This window comes from Eutrigla gurnardus (genome assembly GCF_963514095.1).
Source record: "Eutrigla gurnardus genome assembly, chromosome: 9".
Lineage (NCBI taxonomy): Eukaryota > Metazoa > Chordata > Actinopteri > Perciformes > Triglidae > Eutrigla > Eutrigla gurnardus.
In genome coordinates, this window is record NC_139923.1 from 23,696,202 (window position 1) to 23,715,426 (window position 19,225).

The following is a 19,225-nucleotide window of genomic DNA, read 5'->3' on the forward strand; positions in this document are numbered from 1 at the left end:
CGTCCACACAAAGGATCAATCAGTGAAGCCAGCCTCGTCTTATTCGGGTTTCTCAGCAGTGCCGGTGCTTAATAAAAGCTGAATGCTGTTTTCCAACTTTGCGCTCCTCCAGAGATCCTTCCTCTCTTCGCCTGTCACAACATCAATTAGGATCAATTAGAAGCCCTGACAATAGAAGATGGCACAAGCCAGCCTTCATCGCTAAACGGGGCGGCGGGGGCGTCTTTGATCTGTGTTTGTGCTGAAAGATCTGTTTGTGGTGACCAAGAGGGGGGGGGGCATTGGGCATTGTTGTTTTTTTGGGGGGGGGCACAGTGTTTGTGAGGCTAACGCGGAGACGTCTGCCTGAAAGAGGGGAATCTTCTGACACGCCACTCCAGCTTATCTGCTATCAACACAATGCTCCTCCTGCTGGTTGGGTGGTCCCTGTTCCCACCAGCTGTTCCACAACACATACATTTGCATTTTAAACAACTTATAAGAGCGATGCATACGTGAGGACGGCAAGCGAGGAGAGTGGGTGGGGTGGGGGGGGTTCAGGGAGACGAAGAAGGGGGATTTCAGCGGTTCAAATGAGTTCAATTGTCATAGAAGAGTAACAGAAATCAACTGAGGCCACGGCCACCCATCTGGACTACAGAGCACTGAGCTCTGGTCCACACACACACATACACACATGTGCGCCGGTGCAGTCAGTCTCCCTCCACGCCGGTGGAATCGTACTGGCTGGAGGCCGTGCCAAGTCAATAACACAGGCTGATCCCCGATGCTGAACTTCCTGGAAGTCCCGGGCCGGTCTCAGCGCTTCACGTACCTGCTCGGCGATCAGAGCCGCCGCCTGGGCCGCCCCGGTGTGGCTGGACGCGGATCAGTGGGTCCATCGCTGCTCTGAACCCGCCCGCGGCTCACCCCCGACTTGAAGCACGGTTCAGAGGAGAGGGGAGATCATGGGAACAACCAGCCTTCGGAGATTGGGCGAATTCATTTCCTTCCGAGTAATAAGATCTTATGTACTTTAACACAAGTCCCCTCTCATCACGCACAATCAAACCAGGCTCACTAATCTCTCTATATCACCCGGGAGCAGAGCCTTCGAGGTTAATTGTCCGACATCCCATTGGAGACAGCGCGTAACGCGGTGGGCTGAGTGGCGATGGTGTGTGTGTGTTTGTGTGTGTAGAGAGCTTGCCCAGTACATGCTAATAAGATATCCCAAAAGGGGGATTCGTTACGGTCTGAGAATGTTGTGGTTTACAGTATAACACAAATCTGAGGCCCGCCTTAGCACTCATTGTCAGGCACTAGCGGAGGAACTGCAAAAAAATGCTGCCTGGGTTTTTTAAGCACCCCCCCATTGTTTACGCGCAAACAAAAGCAACACAAACACATTCTCAGACTCGAAATGCCGAACTCTTTGTGGATCCGGGTCATTCGCATTCAGCACGTTCGTGACTAATGTTGGAGGGAGAGAGAGCGAGAGGTGTGAGAGCCGGGTGAAAGTGTGGTGAAGCAGGAAGCGTTTAGGAAGAGCAGTTAGGAAAATATTTCAGAAGGTGAAACGGTGAGGGAGACGGATGGACAAGAGAGAAAAAACACAGTTAGCAGCTATACGGTTGGTGTTTGGAGGGACGGCAACCCATCGACGGGTCTGTTGGCCGCCGGCTCGTTCTCCAAGCGTCTTCTCTTCTGTCTTGCATCTCGTTTCCCTGCCAGCCCTCTGCTGCGCAGTGCTTACGTCAGAGAATCCCACTGTTAGGCAACACTTAGCCAACATAATGACAGAACAGCTCACCCAGCCAAAGATAGATCAGCCCTTTTTCTGGCTTCGTGTCAACCGGCGCGGCTGGACTTTTGTGGCCTGGATTCACCCGACGGGGGCCGACTTCCCCGGGCCCTGGGTTTGACCATCAGGGTTTGATTAGAGTGGCCTGGGTTGAGTAGACGCCGCGCTTGAAGGGTATGTTCTCATTGGCTCGGTTTCAACAAAGGGTACTCAACTAGTGCGACCTGGATTTGACTGTCTGGCTGCCACTAATGTGGCCTGGGTTCAGTAGACAGAGCTTGACTTGTATGGCCTGAGTTCATCAGATGGAGTCCAACTTTTCTGGCCCGAGCTTGTCAGACGGGGCTCAACTAGTGTGGCCTTGGCGGATACGGGGGCCTGAGTGATTAAGGATGTGTTTGTTTCCCAGGCAGCAAGCAGGCAAGGTGGCGGCATTGCTCCTGCACAGCCAAGGACTTGGTGTGGGGGTGAGCGAGCCAAAACAAACTACTGCGATTGCCTCCCATATGCCCTCCTGACCTCTGCGTTTCAATTGCCAGGCAGAGAGGAGGGAGAATGGGGTGAGGGGATGTGTCCATGTGCACGGTAAACACATGAAATATCTATCTATCTATCTATCTATCTATCTATCTATCTATCTATCTATCTATCTATCTATCTATCTATCTATCTATGTTTTATTGTTGGTGATGAAATTGAGGCAAATTGGAACAACAAAGGGGGGGAAAAGGAAAGGAAGGAATAAAGGGGGGAAATGGACAGGGAGTGAGAGAAAGGGAGTCTTGTCGTCTGAGAGGTGGTGTGGTTCGGGTTAGGTTGTGGTTGAAGCCTTGAGAGAGCGGGAGGGGAGAGAGAGGGAGGCGCAGGGGGCGAGCGAGGCAGCGCATACCCGCAGCATTCAAATGGAGCTCCCATTGGGAGGTTTTACGCTTCAAAATGGTTTCCTGTGACGTGGATTGTGTGTTTGATTTGAGCTTTGAGGGGTTTGTGTTATTCTCGGGAGGGGAGAATCTAGCACGCTCTCATTTCCGCACTACCAACAGCCAGCAGAAAGTTGGCAGGCCGAAACAGGGGGATTGTAAAGACAGATTTTTCTCTCCCTCCTCGTAAGAACCACATTTTTTTCTGCTTTCACTTTTTTTTTTTTTGCCATGTTTTTCTGCTGAGCCTGCTCCAGGACTCGCTCTGCATATTGATGGATTGTTCTTAATAATTGGACCTGCTCAAATCCGTGTCCTTCCATGGTTTTCCCAGGCTGCCTCATTTTCTGCTGATCATATAATGCGCAAAAAAAAAAATTAAATGTGTTTATACTCAGAAGTGTGCACCCCGACAGATGTGTGCATGCCAGCGGAGAAACCTACCAGCGTGTTTGCACGTATACAAATATGCACGCTGTCAAACGCAGGCCTTTGGAACTAATTGCAAACAATGGATGCCAGCTGGGCAGTAGGTGTAGCAGGCAGCACAACTGGGCCCAGGTTCATTGTTTTTTCACCCGGGTTGGGGGGGGGGAGAAGAAAGGGAAGAAATGGCAGACGTGTGAATGAGGAAAAGCACGTTAAGAGAGCGTCGAGGTTGGGGTCACCACAGAGGGAAGAGGAGGGGGGTGGGCATACGCTGAGGCAGCGGGAAGCCACCTCTAAGACCATGACAGCCCGTCATACAAACCATCAGAGAGCTTACTGTTCTGCCAACTACTGTACTTCACGGAGCCAAGAAAATGACAAAAATCAACACGGGATGTGTTTGTGTTGGGGGAATATCCGTGGAACCCCACTCTCTTTCCTGATCAGCAGTTTTTCTCTTTCTCCCCCCTCTTTCTCTCTCTCTCTCTCCCGTTTTTCCTCTCTCCCTCCCGTCTTTATTTTCTCACTGTAAATACTGTACTGTATATGCCCTCCGCTCGTGCAAGAGGACAATTATCGTAACAGCGTCTCTCCTGTATGGCGCACATGGAAAAGCTGACTGCTACCGGCCAATTTTCTCCGTGGAGTTATGTAAATAGTTTTGATGGAATGAGTGGGCTTTCCCCAGTATGTGGGGGCATAGCGGGGTCTGGGGGGTTCCACTGCCTGTTTTAATCTCCACCCTCGACATCAGTAACCCCTTTGTCAACAGCGCTCGCAAGAATCCTCGCGCTTGCTGTAGTTATCCCGACAGTTATGTATCCGCATAATGACATGTTGCAGTACAAGGCCACCAATTAGATGCTTGTGGGAGTGTAACTGTCTTTAAGAGCCTATTGATACCTGTGGCTGTGTTAGAGGTGGAGGTGAGACACACATACCAGCTGTGTCAGGTAGTGTTGCATTAATTGACTGATGCACCACACAGCCAGAAGAAGTATTTGCAGTGTTGTAGTGAGGATGTCCCGGTCTGGGGAACACGTCCTAATATCACCGTTTCTTTTGAGAATGTATTAATGCTCAATAAACATCTTGCAGGTGCACACAAACACCCACATTAGGTGTGTGTGTGTGTGACGTGTCCTGATCCCAAACTGATACTCTTTAATATTATTATTTACGTTTCATTTTCCAAATTGAGGCTCTAAGGGTAGAGGATTTGCTATGCAATACAGATAATAAAGCATTAATAAAGCATGTTAATTTTGGGCGATATAAATAAAATCAAAGCTCTATGTTCCTTGCATGCACATCATTTTTGAGATTCAGTCCTCCGTTCTGCCTCTGGTTTCTGTTGATGCACATTGGGTGAACTTCCAATCCCACATTATGTGTGTTTGGTTCATTTCACGTCTGTATTTTCCCTACACTTTTCTTTTTTTTTTCTTCATGTTTACGTCTGAGATAGGCCACAATGATCTTGCGTTCATGTTAGACTTCCTCTGACACCTCCGTGTGGCCTCTTGCGGTGTCTAACAGTGACAGAGGCTCACCACTTGGGGGGAAAGACAGAGAAAAAGAATAGTCCCTGGCTCATCTCCCATCTCGCCCCTGAGCAAACTGGTGGTTGATTGTCCACAGACATGGTTTCTGGTGCTCCCCTGTACCAATAAAGCCCGGCGTAGAGCAGAGCAGGGGCCCTCCAGGTCTTGTTATTGCAACAGGAGTCCATCTTGGCTGGGACTCCTGTTCTCAGCACGAAAAACAACAATAACAACATCAGTACACAGCCCTGGGAGCTGGACCCGAGTCAGAGGCAGTCTGAAGTAGAGGGCTGAATGCCCCGTTAATGTTGCACGCCGTGGCTCCAGTCTGACACTTCATCTGTGGTTCTGAAGTGACTGCTGTCGGCGCCTTGCTCAACGCTTATGTACAGTATACAGTCAGGGTAACACCCTGGCCAGTCTCGCCACTCAAAAGGGCACCTGAACAGAGCTGGGTAAAGCTGCCTTTTCCTTTCCTATTCTTTGGAAAGAGTCCGAGGGCATACGTGACTTGGAATCTGTGCACTCCCATGACCTAATTCTTTTTATTACAGGACATTGATTCCTATTTTAGCCTCTGATTTCTGTTTCTGTTTGTGTCTGTTGTTGTGGTCTGTTTTTCATTGTGATGTTATCTGTTCCCGTTTTTGTAGTTGTATATCCTTCGTGGTGTAATCTGTCCATCTTGTCGAGGACTGCCCCCGGGCCGAGGAGGCGTTGTATCACGCACGGTGCAACATTCTGGTTAAATAAAAGGATGAATAAAAATCAGTTTTGGGAAGCGTGTGCACTCGGGCCCGAGCCCTGACCCGCCGGCCCCCCTACCTCTGTCTGTCTCCGTCTCTCCTTCCTGTATACAAAGTGGCGCTGGCCCTCTTCGCGGAGAGAGATTCCCGGGTCTCCTGAAGACAAACAAAAGGGAAGGAATCCAAGTCTCATAACAAAATATTGAGGGAGAGTTTACACAGAGACCACACAACAACATCACAGCGGTCTAATCTATTTGTAATTAAAACGTTTGCTCGGCGATGTCCTCATCCAGACAACAACAGATCCATCTTGGCTCGGCCTTGTTATGATCGTGGCCTGTTTTTTTTTTCTCTTCTTCTTCTTCCTCCTTTTCCCCTTCTGCTCTCGGTTGTTGTTCCTGTAACATAATATCTGTTTGTGTGTCTGTGTGTGTGAAAGATCCCTCTGTTGTGTTGATGACATCTTGAGAAGGCAGCCCAAAGCCCACTAAATGACTCATAAAAGAGGGACTCTATTGTATTTCTTACCCCTCTCCCTGTCAGTCTCCAAGTCTTTAGACCGCACAATAAATAACAGCACTATCTCGGCGAGATTACAATAGACCCTGGCTTGTATTTCAATGTATATATTCGCCATATACATCTCTGGCCCATTTAACGGCGGGAACAGTGTGTGAAACCAGATTCTCCTGCGGGTTACATTATGGATTCATTACAGTTAGTACATTTGCAATAAAAAAATGTTTCCCCCCCTTTTTTTTTCCCTTTTTTTGCTCGGCTTTTCTGTACTCTGCGGTTACCAGATTCAGAGAAAAAAAAAGAAAAGAGAGAAAGAAAGTAGAAAAGAAGAAAGATGGAGAGAGATAGGTGGAGAGAACCGGAGGGGCGGTCTCAGGTGACTCAGCTTTCCCCCTGGAAGCAGATTGAGGGGAGCTGTGGGTTCAAGCTGCCCCCCCAACGTTTTACTAGAACATAGTTTTTTTAACAGGGAGGGAAAAACAATGTTATAGCTGCTTCCTGCACCACCAAGTGTTCCCCACCAGTAAATATAACAAGGATTGGGTCATAATGTTATGGTCTGGCATCAGGTGAATGCAGCCACCTCACCCCCCCTCCCCTCCCACCCCCCCATTCTGCTCTTTTCCATGTGGAGAAATAGGCTCCAGTGTTAAAGAAATATCAGTCATCAGCGTTGTTATTGTGCACTCACTTGCTCCATCTGCAACACTGGCGCTCAAACACACGCTTTGTGTGAGTGAACGCGGTGGCGTCTCTCTCTCTCTCTCTCTCTCTCTCTCTCTCTCTCTCTCTCTCTCTCTCTCTTTCATTTTGTGCCTGTTAAATGTTGCTTATTATTTCCCAGCGAGGCGGACTGGAGGAAACTCTGATGTTAAGAAACAAGCTTACTCCTTAACTCTGAGGAGTGTGTGTGTGTGTGTGTGTGTGAGGAGAAAGGAGATGCCTTTATTATCTGTCATTAATGCACGAGTGTGTATAGATTTCCAAAAGGTTCAGGTGTGTGTGTGTGTGTGTGTGTGTGTGTGTGTGTGTGAAGTATGTACTACGCACAGTTTGTGTGCCAGTTTTATGATACAAAGGAGCTCTGTCAGGTTCGGCACTATGAATCAGGTTGCAGGGCAGCTGAATGTTTGACAGTAGCAGTAAAAACAAACAGAAGTTCTCCACTCTGGAAAAATCTAACGCTATGAAAATGGCAACTATGGCAATGATGGGAACCGATCCATGTTGAGTTTCCAAACTGTGTTGCGTTTGGCCGCGGAGGAAAATGGCAAAGGGGTAAAATAACAGGGGTATATCTGAAAGGGGATACTTGCATACGTAGGCTTTAAACCGTATATGTGCAGCGTTTAAGAACACGGCTGCTTGTGTGTAGTCTTACAGTATGTACTGTGGCTGGAGCTTGCAATGCATTGTGGGCCTGTGTGTGTGTGCATGTGGCATGTGAGGATTCTTCTGAGGTGCAAATCTATTTCGGAGATCTTAACAGCGACTCTGTACTGTGCAGAATTCCAAAATGTCTTGACATGCGAGCATGAATTACAGATAGAATGTCTTGTTAAGTGTCATGTATGGAAACCGGGGCTTTTCCCATGCAGCGCTCCCCCACATCTATGCATAAAAACCCATTGGAGCAGACATTAAACATTACACAATGCTATGCCGGACCATTAGCCTGCAGAAATATGACTTGTTTTGTCGGCGGGTGACAGGATGTAGTGCCCTGATTAATCATAGATAAACAGCTAAGTAAATGAATGGATGGCGTGTGTAAATTTCCTCTCCAACATATGCAACGGATCACCCACACGCCTAATGTGATTATGCCACGGAGCTGGGGGGCTGTTTGTGTACTGCTGTGTTTGTGTCAGATTGTGCACGTGTGTGTGTGTGTGTGCACGTGTGTGTGAGAGAAAGTGTGTAAGCAACAGGACGTGGCCCAGGGGGTCGTTTTCCCTCGGTCAGGCAGACAGTCATCATTGGATCCATGTTATCTCATGTCTGGAGCTTCCAGATGAGAGTTGAGCAGGCAGCAAACACATTCTGTTGGCCTTAGTCATACTGTGTGTGTGTGTGTGTGTGTGTAGTGTGTGTGTGTATTTCAGTTACCAAAATACCCAGCATATCCCTTGCCTTAAACGCGCTGACCTCATCCACGGAGGGGTCTAATAAATTCACTGCAGGTGATGAGTGCAGAGCTGCACTCTAAAACAGCAACACTCAAAAACAACTTTGCCATTTGGTTTCATTGCGTAGGTATGTTGTTAAGACCGGTGGATTAAAGGGTTTATTCTTCTAAATCAAAGATAATCTCACACCATGGAACCCTGTAAGGTTCAGACCCTCATCATTTCTGAACAAAAACAGACGCTCCGTACGGTACTTTTTGAGGTGATTGTGAGACGGCGTGACGCCGTCAGCTACATAGTGTCCGTCTTCGTGGACGTGGACGAAGGAGCAGCATTCAAGATATTACAGGAACAGCAAGCTCCTGTCATGATAGTCTGATTCCAAAGAAGAACACGACCTTCCCCCAGCCTCCTCAGGACGTGATCTCATCTCTCGCTATCTCTGTTTTTCAGACCAATAATATTTTTTTTATTATTACCAATGGTGATGTGGCCAACACGTACTACATTACAGGAAGGGCAGTACAATAGTGAATGAGGGGGAGCTGTGTTTCAGGGACCCCATTACTGTAAGGACACACACAGACCTTAAGCCACACACAAAGACTGTCCAAACACTTTAAAAAAAAAAACTCCTCTGAGTAGTCATGGCTGTTTGGTGACTGGTGAGAGGATCTGTCTGGCTTCCATTGGTCGGTCAAGTATCACACAGCTGATATATTCCTTAGAAATAGATCTGACCGAAAAAAGTAAGTTGAAAAAAAAAAAAAAAAAAGAAGAAAGTAAAATGTGAAAGCAGCCAAAATCCTGGTTATAACTGCAGTGACCCATTTTGGGCCACTAGGTTTGAGTGTTATGCTAACTTTGTCTGCCATTATACAGCTGGTTAAATTATGTTTAATCATCAATATTGTCAAATAAATTCCGCAGTAACAAATGACATTTCGTCATGTTACAAAATCATTGTTTGTGTAGTTGGACTTTTTTTTATATTTTAAAAAAATAATCATTTTAATTATATAATAATAGAAGTATTTACACATATATGGGGCCCTTTTCACATCAGTCATTTTGACACGTAATTGCAGGGTACAGACAATAAAAAAACTATATTAAAATGTATTATGGTCCCATTCTATAAAGTGTCACAGCCTTTCCAATTAATTATTAGTTATTCATTATTTACCTTGCACTGATTTATCCAAACGGCTGCTGTGAAAAATGACTTTACTACATTTCGAGTTGCATCCTTATACATTATAAACGCACTTATAAATCCCTGATACAGTGAGAACGGAGCAGATGAAAGGAGGTGAGTCAGCGGGATGCGGCAGGTGTGTCTGCGGCCGCAGGAGAGGAGAGCTGCGGGGAGGAGACACACCGCATCCCGGAAGTGACACCTCACAAATGTTTGCGTTCAGGGGCCGCCGAGTTTACGGGTCTGCCCCCCCAACTTTAAGCACAACGTGTACACACATGTGGTCTGTGGTGTGAACCTGAACTACGTTGTCATAGCTCAACATAAAAAACACATTAATCTTGACTAATGACGTGATGTAAACCACCAACTGACAGACGCTAGGTCCGGCTAACATGCTAAATGCTAACACCCTCTGCGGCGCTTTCTGCGTCCACTGAGTACCGTATACCTTCGGTGACGTGCGCAAGGACTTTCTGCGGGATTACGAGAAATGCGACAGACAGGTGAGTACAACAACAACACGGCGCTGCACGTGCAACGTGCGCGCGCTTCGCACTGTGTGCAAACTGTACGGTCTTTCCTTTGCTGGTTTGTGGCTCCACCTAGTCCTCCTTGCTGGTTTCGTTCTATTGTTTATTGTCTGAGTGGCCTGTCGAGTCTTTTAATTCTCAGTCCACTCTTAAATTTAACAGCGTCATATCACCTCGTTGAAACAAACTCGGCCTTTAGCTGCAGTAGGAAATAATTACAACGAGTAGATAAAGTCAGTTTAAATAACTTCTCGTACTGGGCACCGCACAATCGGACCAACCACTATTTATAGACTGATGTCTGGGTTCCTCCAGGCCTCCTACACTATGGCAGCCTGGTTGTATTGTGTGTGTGTGTGTGTGTGTGTGTGGTTGTGTGTGTGTGTGTGTGTGTACACATGAGACAGAGTGTGTTCGTGTGAGCTGTGGGAAGCCCTGGCAGAGAGGAGCTGAGTGTTTGGGAAGTTGCCATTAAGACACAAAGCAGAGACGTCCGAGGTGGGCTAATGACCTTACATGGATCTGTGTTTGGCAGAACTTTCCAAAATGTGGGGTGGGACACACACACACACACACACACACACACACACACACACACACACACACACACACACACACACACACACACTCCTCAAACAGATCTTTGACAGGGTTTATAGTGGAGTTGGGGGGGACTCTGGGGTTGTGGTGTTTGGTTTAAGGCCTTGGTCACTCCGTGTCCTCATCTTAACTCGGCTGCAGTGCCGGACCACCACTCAGCTGGGCTTCCATTTATCAAGTGAATTTATACAGAGAGCAATTTTAATGTATGCAATCAAACACATTTCAGCTGCAAGGTTGCATTGAATCGAGAGGTCGACGAATACATTTGGCACGCGCTTCATTTGTGAAATACGTTTTTTGGCCCTGATTTTCTTAATGGCCCCGTGTTTTTACACACGGCGTATTCTTGATTAATGCGGCGAGAGGAGTGGAGATTATTCGGCCTTTGTGTATGTTTTTAATGCATTTGTATATGAGAGTGAATGTGTTTGCGTGATATAGAGCAAATGGATAGTGCATGGCGGAGGAGAGCATCAGTTGAGTGGATACCAGCATCAGGGTAAAAGTTCAGTAAGGATTAGTATCTTCAGTTTCTGCTGATCTTGTGTGTCTCTGGATTCTTGCTGTGTTTACCAGGCTGTCCAACTCTCCATCAGTCCTGCCTCGGTGTGTGCTTGCTTATTGCATCACTGGGAGTGTGTGTGTGTGTGTGTGTGTGTGTGTGTGTGTGAGTCTGTCCTAGCCGTCCTCTCAGGAGAAGGTTGGGCAATGCATTGTTCACCAACCTGAAAAAAGAAATGGTACAGATGAGTATGTTTCCAGATCTGCCGTCATTATTTAAAAACATGGAGTGCTCGGAGTGTCTGAAATTGATTTCTGATGACTCCTCTTGTGTCTCTGAAAATAGATCCCGTCTCCATCCCTTCCCCTTCCTTTCAGTTTGCACTTTTGAGAGAGGATACTATATATTGTCCCTTCTGGTGCATTTCTATCAACAATATCACCATGACAACACAATGCAAGGCTGAATAGTTGTGGGCGTCTTGCTAGAGGGTTAATGAATGACACAAAACAATTATCATAAATGTTCAAATCTCTAAAAAGTTCTCACAGCAGCAGTCATTTATTCCTCTGTTTAAATGCTAGTAAATTAAATAAATAGAAGGTATTTTCCCTGTTCTGTGCACCTGCATGTTTCTGATGTGGAACGTTACTCGATGCTGATGACGAAGCCTCCAGGGTGCAGGATCCTCTCCCCGTGCAGCGGCACCGCAGCTCTGCAAACGGGAGTCTCAGTGAAATTGACGAGGGAGCTTCTTTGTCGCAGCGCCAGCTCCTCTTGCATGCGGGCTTGGGCAAATGTATTTTTTTCTCTCCGACGCTCTGATTTCCCATGGCTATTGAAGAGGATTTCCGCTTTGCTGACATCTCTTTGGTAACGTGTGGCTGAGAGGTCAGAGGCCCACCTTTGGGCCCAGCTGCGTCCGTCCCCCCCACCCTCCCCGAGCACGCTCTCCAGGATGCCAACCCTGACACCCAACCTGTCTGTTATGAGACAGGATGTGTTTTTGTGCTCTTTTTTCTTTCGTTTCAGTCCGTTGATTGGCTTTCCAGGATTGTTTTTCTTTCTAATATAGATCTATTGTGAGGAGAGGTGTTGAGTTTTCCAAAAGGATGTGTTTACTAGTTCATGGCTCTGGCTTGTCACGTACTTACAGAAGTGGCACCTGTGAAACGAAACATCACTGCCAAGAGTATGCATGAAATGTATTTTTGTGGCTTTCTGGCATGCCACTGTGTTCCCTGTTCAGCTCGGGGGTCACGGGGGTTGGATGGAAAATCACGGACATAAGAGTTGCTGAGTTCATGTTGCTACTATCGAGCACTTAGCGTCCACTTCCTCGCGGCGACCTGGTCACCTTGCCCCGGCCTTCCCCCCTGATTCCCAAATATTTGGAATGACCTTCAAAAGGTATTTAGGACTACAGAGTCACGCCAAATCCTCCAGCAGGAACTGAAACCTCACCTCTGCAATGGAGAATACCAAAACCTGATTGTAATGTATTGTAATTCCATTAAAATATAGATTAAAGACATAATTCTGCACCAAAAACATTTGACACAAATGCAATAAAACGTTGATAATACACAAATATGACCAAATCAAACAAAGGGGATCTGAGGGAATAATATCTGGAGTTATTTTTCATGCCATCTTAAATAAACATCAGCGAAAAGGGCATTTGTTATCTGTAAAATAATCATGTCCATCGGATGGACCACTTGATTTGTTTGTGCCTTTTAACACCATTACAAATTTCTGTTGAAACGTGGAGATAATGTTGGGTTTAGGCACAAAAATGACTTTGTTTGGACAACATCATGGTTTGGGTTTAAATAAATAGGCTACTTTGTTGAGGATAAGGATCTTTATCATCCCGGTTCCAATAATAAACACTTAGTGAAGGTTATGAAGCAGTAATAGTCTTACTTAAAACCTTGATTTTCCGCTTAAAAGAACTAACAAATGTCGCCTGTGTTCCACTGATTATTTGTTGACCCATCAATTTGCTCCCCTGACGCAGACTTTGTTGCTCTATGACGCCGTCAGCTGACTTCCCCCTTTGCTCCCGTCACGTTTACTGATGGCTTTGTCACTCGAACGTAAAACATATGTTGTTGGGACACTATGTGAAACGAGGGATGCTCGTAATCTTCTTTAGTGTCTGTGTGATCGTGTGCATATCATACGATGTCACAGTCCTTAATCTTTAACTGTGCTTGTATTGTTTTCTATCACGAATCATATTTTCATACAGATTACGGCTGTCATTGTGTTGATCTAGGAGATATGTCATAGGGATGGGAAAGACAGGAGTCTCGACGGGGGAAACGGGTTAAAGGTCTTTTTTTATCAGATCTTCTGACCTTCAGAACGCCTTAAACCCCTCTAGCGTCACTTTTGCATGTGTCATGGTTATATGTACTTTTGATACATGGTGTATTTTCACAGATTGTGGTCGTGTGAACTTCACTGACTACCGTGACAAAAGCAGTTCCCTGCATGATGTTCTTATTTCTTTGCCCCCCTCGCCTCCCACCCACGTGTCTGTTTTTGTACTACGTCCGTTGCTCTGCTCGTATGAGGTCGGTGGGTGCGTCAAAAACAACCTGACTTATTAAATGAGCATCAGTGTGGGAAAAATGTGATATTCAGAGCGTTATTTATCTTTACATCATTGCTTTGTAAAGATAGTCAAAGATAATGTGTACCTAAGCAGAGAATGAAGTCACGCTCCCTTTGTGTGCGTTGATATCCGAGCTTCTGCGTTCTTTGTTTATATAGCTGGAGCCAGCGGCGCTTGCTTTTAGTGCTCTGCATCGCGCTCATACAGCTGATGACGCCGTCCCTACGGTTCCCCCTCAGCTAAACACTGTCGGCGCTGTTATCTTTCGCGAGCACCGTTAGCTGCAAGCCCTGCCATGTTGAGTCATTGAGAGCAGAAACGAACAGAAACAGCACAGAAATGTTTTCAGCAAAGAGGCTGCCGTGAGATTCCTGCATATTAGAGTATAAACTGAAAGACAAAAATGAAAATCTTTATTTAGTTATCATCCTGGTGGGTCCGTTGGAGACTCCCATGTAGGACCTTTTGTCAAGCTATCCCCTTCATTTCTCGTTAATCCTCTCTTTCCAAGGATCAAGAACAAAAAGGGGGGGGGAAAATCAAATGTAATCAAATCATAACTTAAATGTTTGGACTTTTCCACTGAATATTGCTAAGTTGGAAAAGACCGGCGCAAAACCTCGTCTGAGAAACGGCAGCACTCAGCGACTTAAGCCTCGTCTAAATCAATACCAGTCGCGGTGTTGTGGTGTCGACCTTGACACCAAAATAATGAACAGCCCCCGTCTCGCTTGTGCACACACTCAAACGCACACCCTCACTCACGCATACATCATACCCATGGGGGACACCCTCAGGAAAAAACACATCCCTCGCTCCCTGACGATCAGCCAGTGTGACTGGATAGTGGCAGGGGTTCATGGGGGGAGGGTGGGGGGGGGGTTGTTTTTACAGGAACCACATGTTTCAGGGATGACTGGTGACTGCTGAGTATCTGTTAACGTAGCTGCCTTCTGACAGCAGCCTCCAGTTGCCACATCAGGACCCAGTGACTTGTACTTTTCCTGATAAAGTCCTGCTTTGTTTTTCCTGGGAAGCTTATGGAATTTAGCAGATTTCTCCCCCCCCTTTTTTTTCCCTTCCCAGCAGTGAGCCATAAGAGCTGTACCTCTCTCTCCCCTTCATATAAGTTCCCAATAACTCGTAAATACTTTCATGGGACCCCATAAGCCACGCATTACCAGAAGATCCGACACAACAATGTAAGCAATTGACTCAGTCGAAGCCACAGTTTCTCTCCTTATGGAAGTTGTTTATTGTCACTTTAATTTAAAAATAAGAAGAGTTTGCACACGTCATGTTTTTTTTGTTGCACTGTATTGTAAAGAAAATCCAACTTAAAGGAACACATAAACATCTTGTAACAATTTATTGGGAACCATAGGAAAACGATTGCAGTTCACTTTTATTTGATTTTATGAACCATAACTTACGACCATATGAAGCTCGTTATTATTCAAGGACAAGTGATATAAAGCATTTTTGGGAGCAGATATACGCTGGCACTACAATGTATTCGCTTCATAACATATGCTTGCAGATTGTAATGGCTAATTTCATCATATTTTTTTGTTAAAAGCATCTGAATGAAAAGGAAATTGCTAAATTCAACAACTGTCTCCGTCTCTATTGTTGTACTGGACATCGGCCAGTGTGTTTCTCCACTGCGTCTCCAGCCGCTGTGGTTATCAGGTAGGAGGGATTGTGACCTCCCCTCAGACTCACCCGTATCACCCCGTACCCAGCAGGCCTCCCCCAGCTCTCTACCTTCCCCAGGGGGCTCTCCGCTAGGCACTGGCGGGCTACTGTTTGTGGATACGGTATCTATGGATGGCAGGCCCTGGAAAACATGTCTGAGTGAGACAGATGGGGGATAGGAGGATGATGAAAGAAAGAGAAAACTGAAAAAGGAAAGAGAATGAGGGAGATTTAGGATATACATGAAGCGCAGAGGGAAAGAAAAGAGAGGGAAAATTCACAGGAGGGAGAGCGAGAAAAGAGTGAGGCTCATTCAGGGGAAGATAAAGTTCTCCCTTTTTTCCCTCTTGTTTTTGACGGGCCAGTTGATGTTTTTTCTTTCCCTTCCCCTCTTTTTTTTTTTTTTGACAGTTGAGACTGGATCACCCGAGTAAAACCACCTGGTGTGTCGCCCTCCCTTCCTACCCCCTTTTTTCCTCCCATATATGCACTCAGTGACCATCTCCGTCCCTGGCTGCACGCCAGGTCACCTTGGCAACCCCGCCCCATTAGAATGTGAGAGGAAATATTTTGCCCATTTTTATTATCTCTTTATTTGCTGCTGATGCTGTGCTTTTTAATAATGTCTGTGCATGTGTGTGTGTGTGTGCGCGTGCATGTGTGTATTTTTCTAAACTCTTCTTGTATCCCTTTTTCGGGACAGGAGCATTAACATACCGCGTATTCCCCTTCTCAGTACAGCGCAGGAGAGCAGGGAGAATGTGCAGCTTGCTTTAAGTGGAACTTTAAGAGTCACACAACATGCAGCTGGTCTTTATTACTTCCCCTTTGGTTCATTGAAGCATAATTACATTCTGACTTCATCCCAACCTTAGCATGACCTCTGCTCTCCTGTCAGACACACTGGCAGCCCCCACGCACACACACATGCGTGCCCGCCGCCACCGCACACGCCGAACGCGGCTATCGCGCATGCACGCTTTGCATGCATGCATGCACACATGCACACGAGCGATGGCGTATTCGCTCGCTCGCTCACACACACAGAAACCCCAAATCCCACCTACACACAGACAGACACAGACATTTAGCCTCAGTCTGAGCTGAGATCATACTGGACCAATATAATAGTGTAAGTGAGCCCAAACACAAATTGGGCTCCTGCTGGAAAACTCTGCTCCATGCAAGTTCTTGTTTGTGTGTGTGTGTGTGTGTGTGTGTGTGTGTTTTTGAGGCTTGCTGGATTGAAAAGAACCCCACTGACCCCCTCCCTCCCTCCCTCCCTTTGGTTTTCCTGTCCTCTGCTGTTCTAATTGGAAACGGTTGCTAATCAGTCACAAATTATGACTCTTTACTGTCACTTTTCCATCGTCCTCCTCTCGGGTTTGGCTCTTTTTCTCGATTGTGTGTCCACTTTCTCTTTTTCTCACTTTTGGAGCGGTGACGATATAGGTCTGGTCAGTTTTTTTTTTTCTTCTTTTGTAATCGTCAAACATGCCTTCCCCCGCATCAAAACAGCTGAGTCCGTCAGTGGGCCGGCGATAGACAGCCCCTCCCCCCCTGCAACCCGGCGAAGGCGGGAGTGTCAAAATGAGGTTAGGAAAGGTTTGCGCCGAGCCGAGTGTCTGTTTTTGTTACCTTTAAAACAACGTGGAGGACGGCCAGGTTAAGTGGGAGTTGGGTTCTATTGTACTCCAAAGTAGTTGAACAGGGGACTAAGGGTATATAAGGGTTGTTTATGGGGTGATGCTGGACTGGGTGGGCTTGTTAAACATCATTAAGGCCTCCTGACGTCACCGGCCTAATGTTTGGGAAACAAAAAATGTCCCTGTGATGTGCCGATGCCATGCTACTCAACTCACGGCAAATATTTACCAGCACAAAAGCCGCACTGCTGGCAAGGCCGAGACAATATAGAGCCAAGTAATCTGCTTGATTACTCTTGGTTTATTCCATGACAGCCATTACAAAGATCTTCCTTCCTTCATCATATAGTTTGAGTAAAAACAGCCAGGAGCCATCTATATGTACAGTACGGCATATGCGTTGTGATAGGAGGCCCATCAGTGTCATGTGATTAGTATAACTGGCACCAAAAAGGAGCTGACGTCATGTGGAATCCAAATCTTATCCAAAATAATCATATCAGCCAGCGTTATGTGGTTATTATCACGCATGAAAGAGACGTCGGGGTCGAAGGTCTGCCACCTTGTTGTGTTCCAAAAGTGTCCATCAGGGTTCTCCTCAATTTAGAAAATGAGATCATTTTCATATGGCAACATGATTCTAACTTTAAACCAGGTTTTGGTCCACTGTTTCCCACTCCACCCTTCAACCACACGAGGAATATCACTCACTCGCCCTGTCTGAGAACACTTACTGTGTGTGAGCGCATGCATGTGTTTGTGTGATTGCACATTACAATATATAAAAGAGTGAGTGTGTGGAGGCAAAATAGAGTGCGAGACTATCACACTCTCCAAATAAAACAGTGCTCAGATTGTGAGATGGAAAAGCCTCGGTGAGTGATGTCAGACGGATTTTACACAGGATTCAGCCATAAGGTCACTGCCTCAGTCATGGAATAACTCAACACACCTAAAACCATTTTTTAGTGGCTCTTTCACCCTCCTCGTATTTCTATCACCACATTAGAAACAGCCAAGCATCGACCATATATATATATTTATATATATATATATCAATTTGCACGTCATTTTTGTTATTTAACATGTGAATGTTTTTTTTTGTGAGGTCCGTAACGGGGATTATGAGGATTAATATTCATGATGTCCGCTCCTCTACCTCCGCGATGACGGCTCTCGATGTGTCGGTGTCCACCGCACGCATGTCCAAATTTAGCCACCTGCTACGGTTGGCTGATAATTTTTGATGGTGCTTTGTTCCTGATGGCGGGGGTTACTATCGGAGCGAAGCAAAAGAGCTACATTGGGCTGCTGAATGCATTTGTAACTATGCGTTTGCCTCCTCCTCCTCCTCCTCCTTCTTACTCCTCGTCTCCCTTGTTTCTTTTCTTTCCTCGATCTATTTCGGGCATCTTACCGCAGCCTGGGCCCTCTACTGGGAGAGAAACGCCGGATGAGTGTAAAGCTGGATTTATGCGTCTCTGTCAGGGCATTGCGGAGGCTACGTGTGAGGTTGGAGCCGAAGTAGTACACCTCCTCAAGTGTAGAGAGCAGGCTTTGTGATTGGTCAAGTTAGGCAGCTTTCCACCAAGATGTTTATTGCGACTATGGAGCAAGAGATTACGAATTCTCTGCTTCTTTTAGAACACAATTTTGGGATCTACAGTCTCTATATCACAAAGAAAAAAAGATCCCGGTGACTTCAAGCCAATAAAGAATTCGCAGCACCGTCCCTTTTTTTTCAGTGGCCAGACAGATTTGTCTGTTGTGATTCAGCGGAGTTTCCAGAGCAAACCCACTGCTCCTGCCATCACAGGGCACGGCGGGGCGTGGTTTCCATGACGACCTCCATCGATTTGCTCCGTGCGGCATGTCAACAAGCGTGCCACGTGTGGCGGCCGCTTCGTAAACGACACAGACTAATAAACACGTAATTTAGCGTGGCTTGTTTGTGGCCTAACCCCGAGTGGGGGGGAAAAGGTGCCGCCTGTGCCAACCCTCGACTTCTATGAAAAGATTCAAACGCGAGCGTGTACCGCAGCTCCTCCGCGGCATCCTTTTCCTTCTCCTTCGCCCCCAAACACAATTACTTTGGGTGTGTATCGAACGCACATCATGACCTGATAATGTGCACCGCATCCACCTAGCGCTCCAGCGTGACCACATATGTGGGCACGTGTGGGTGCGAAGTGAAGTCTGCTGGTTTTTTAAAAGCAGTGACATCATCCCATGTGAGAACATGATCTAAGCTATGCCCTCTCAGATATTTCCCTCGCTGCAGTAGTCACCACTACTAAATTACGTGTTGGCGTTTGCTCCCTTGGCTGAGTGCAGCGACACGAGTCT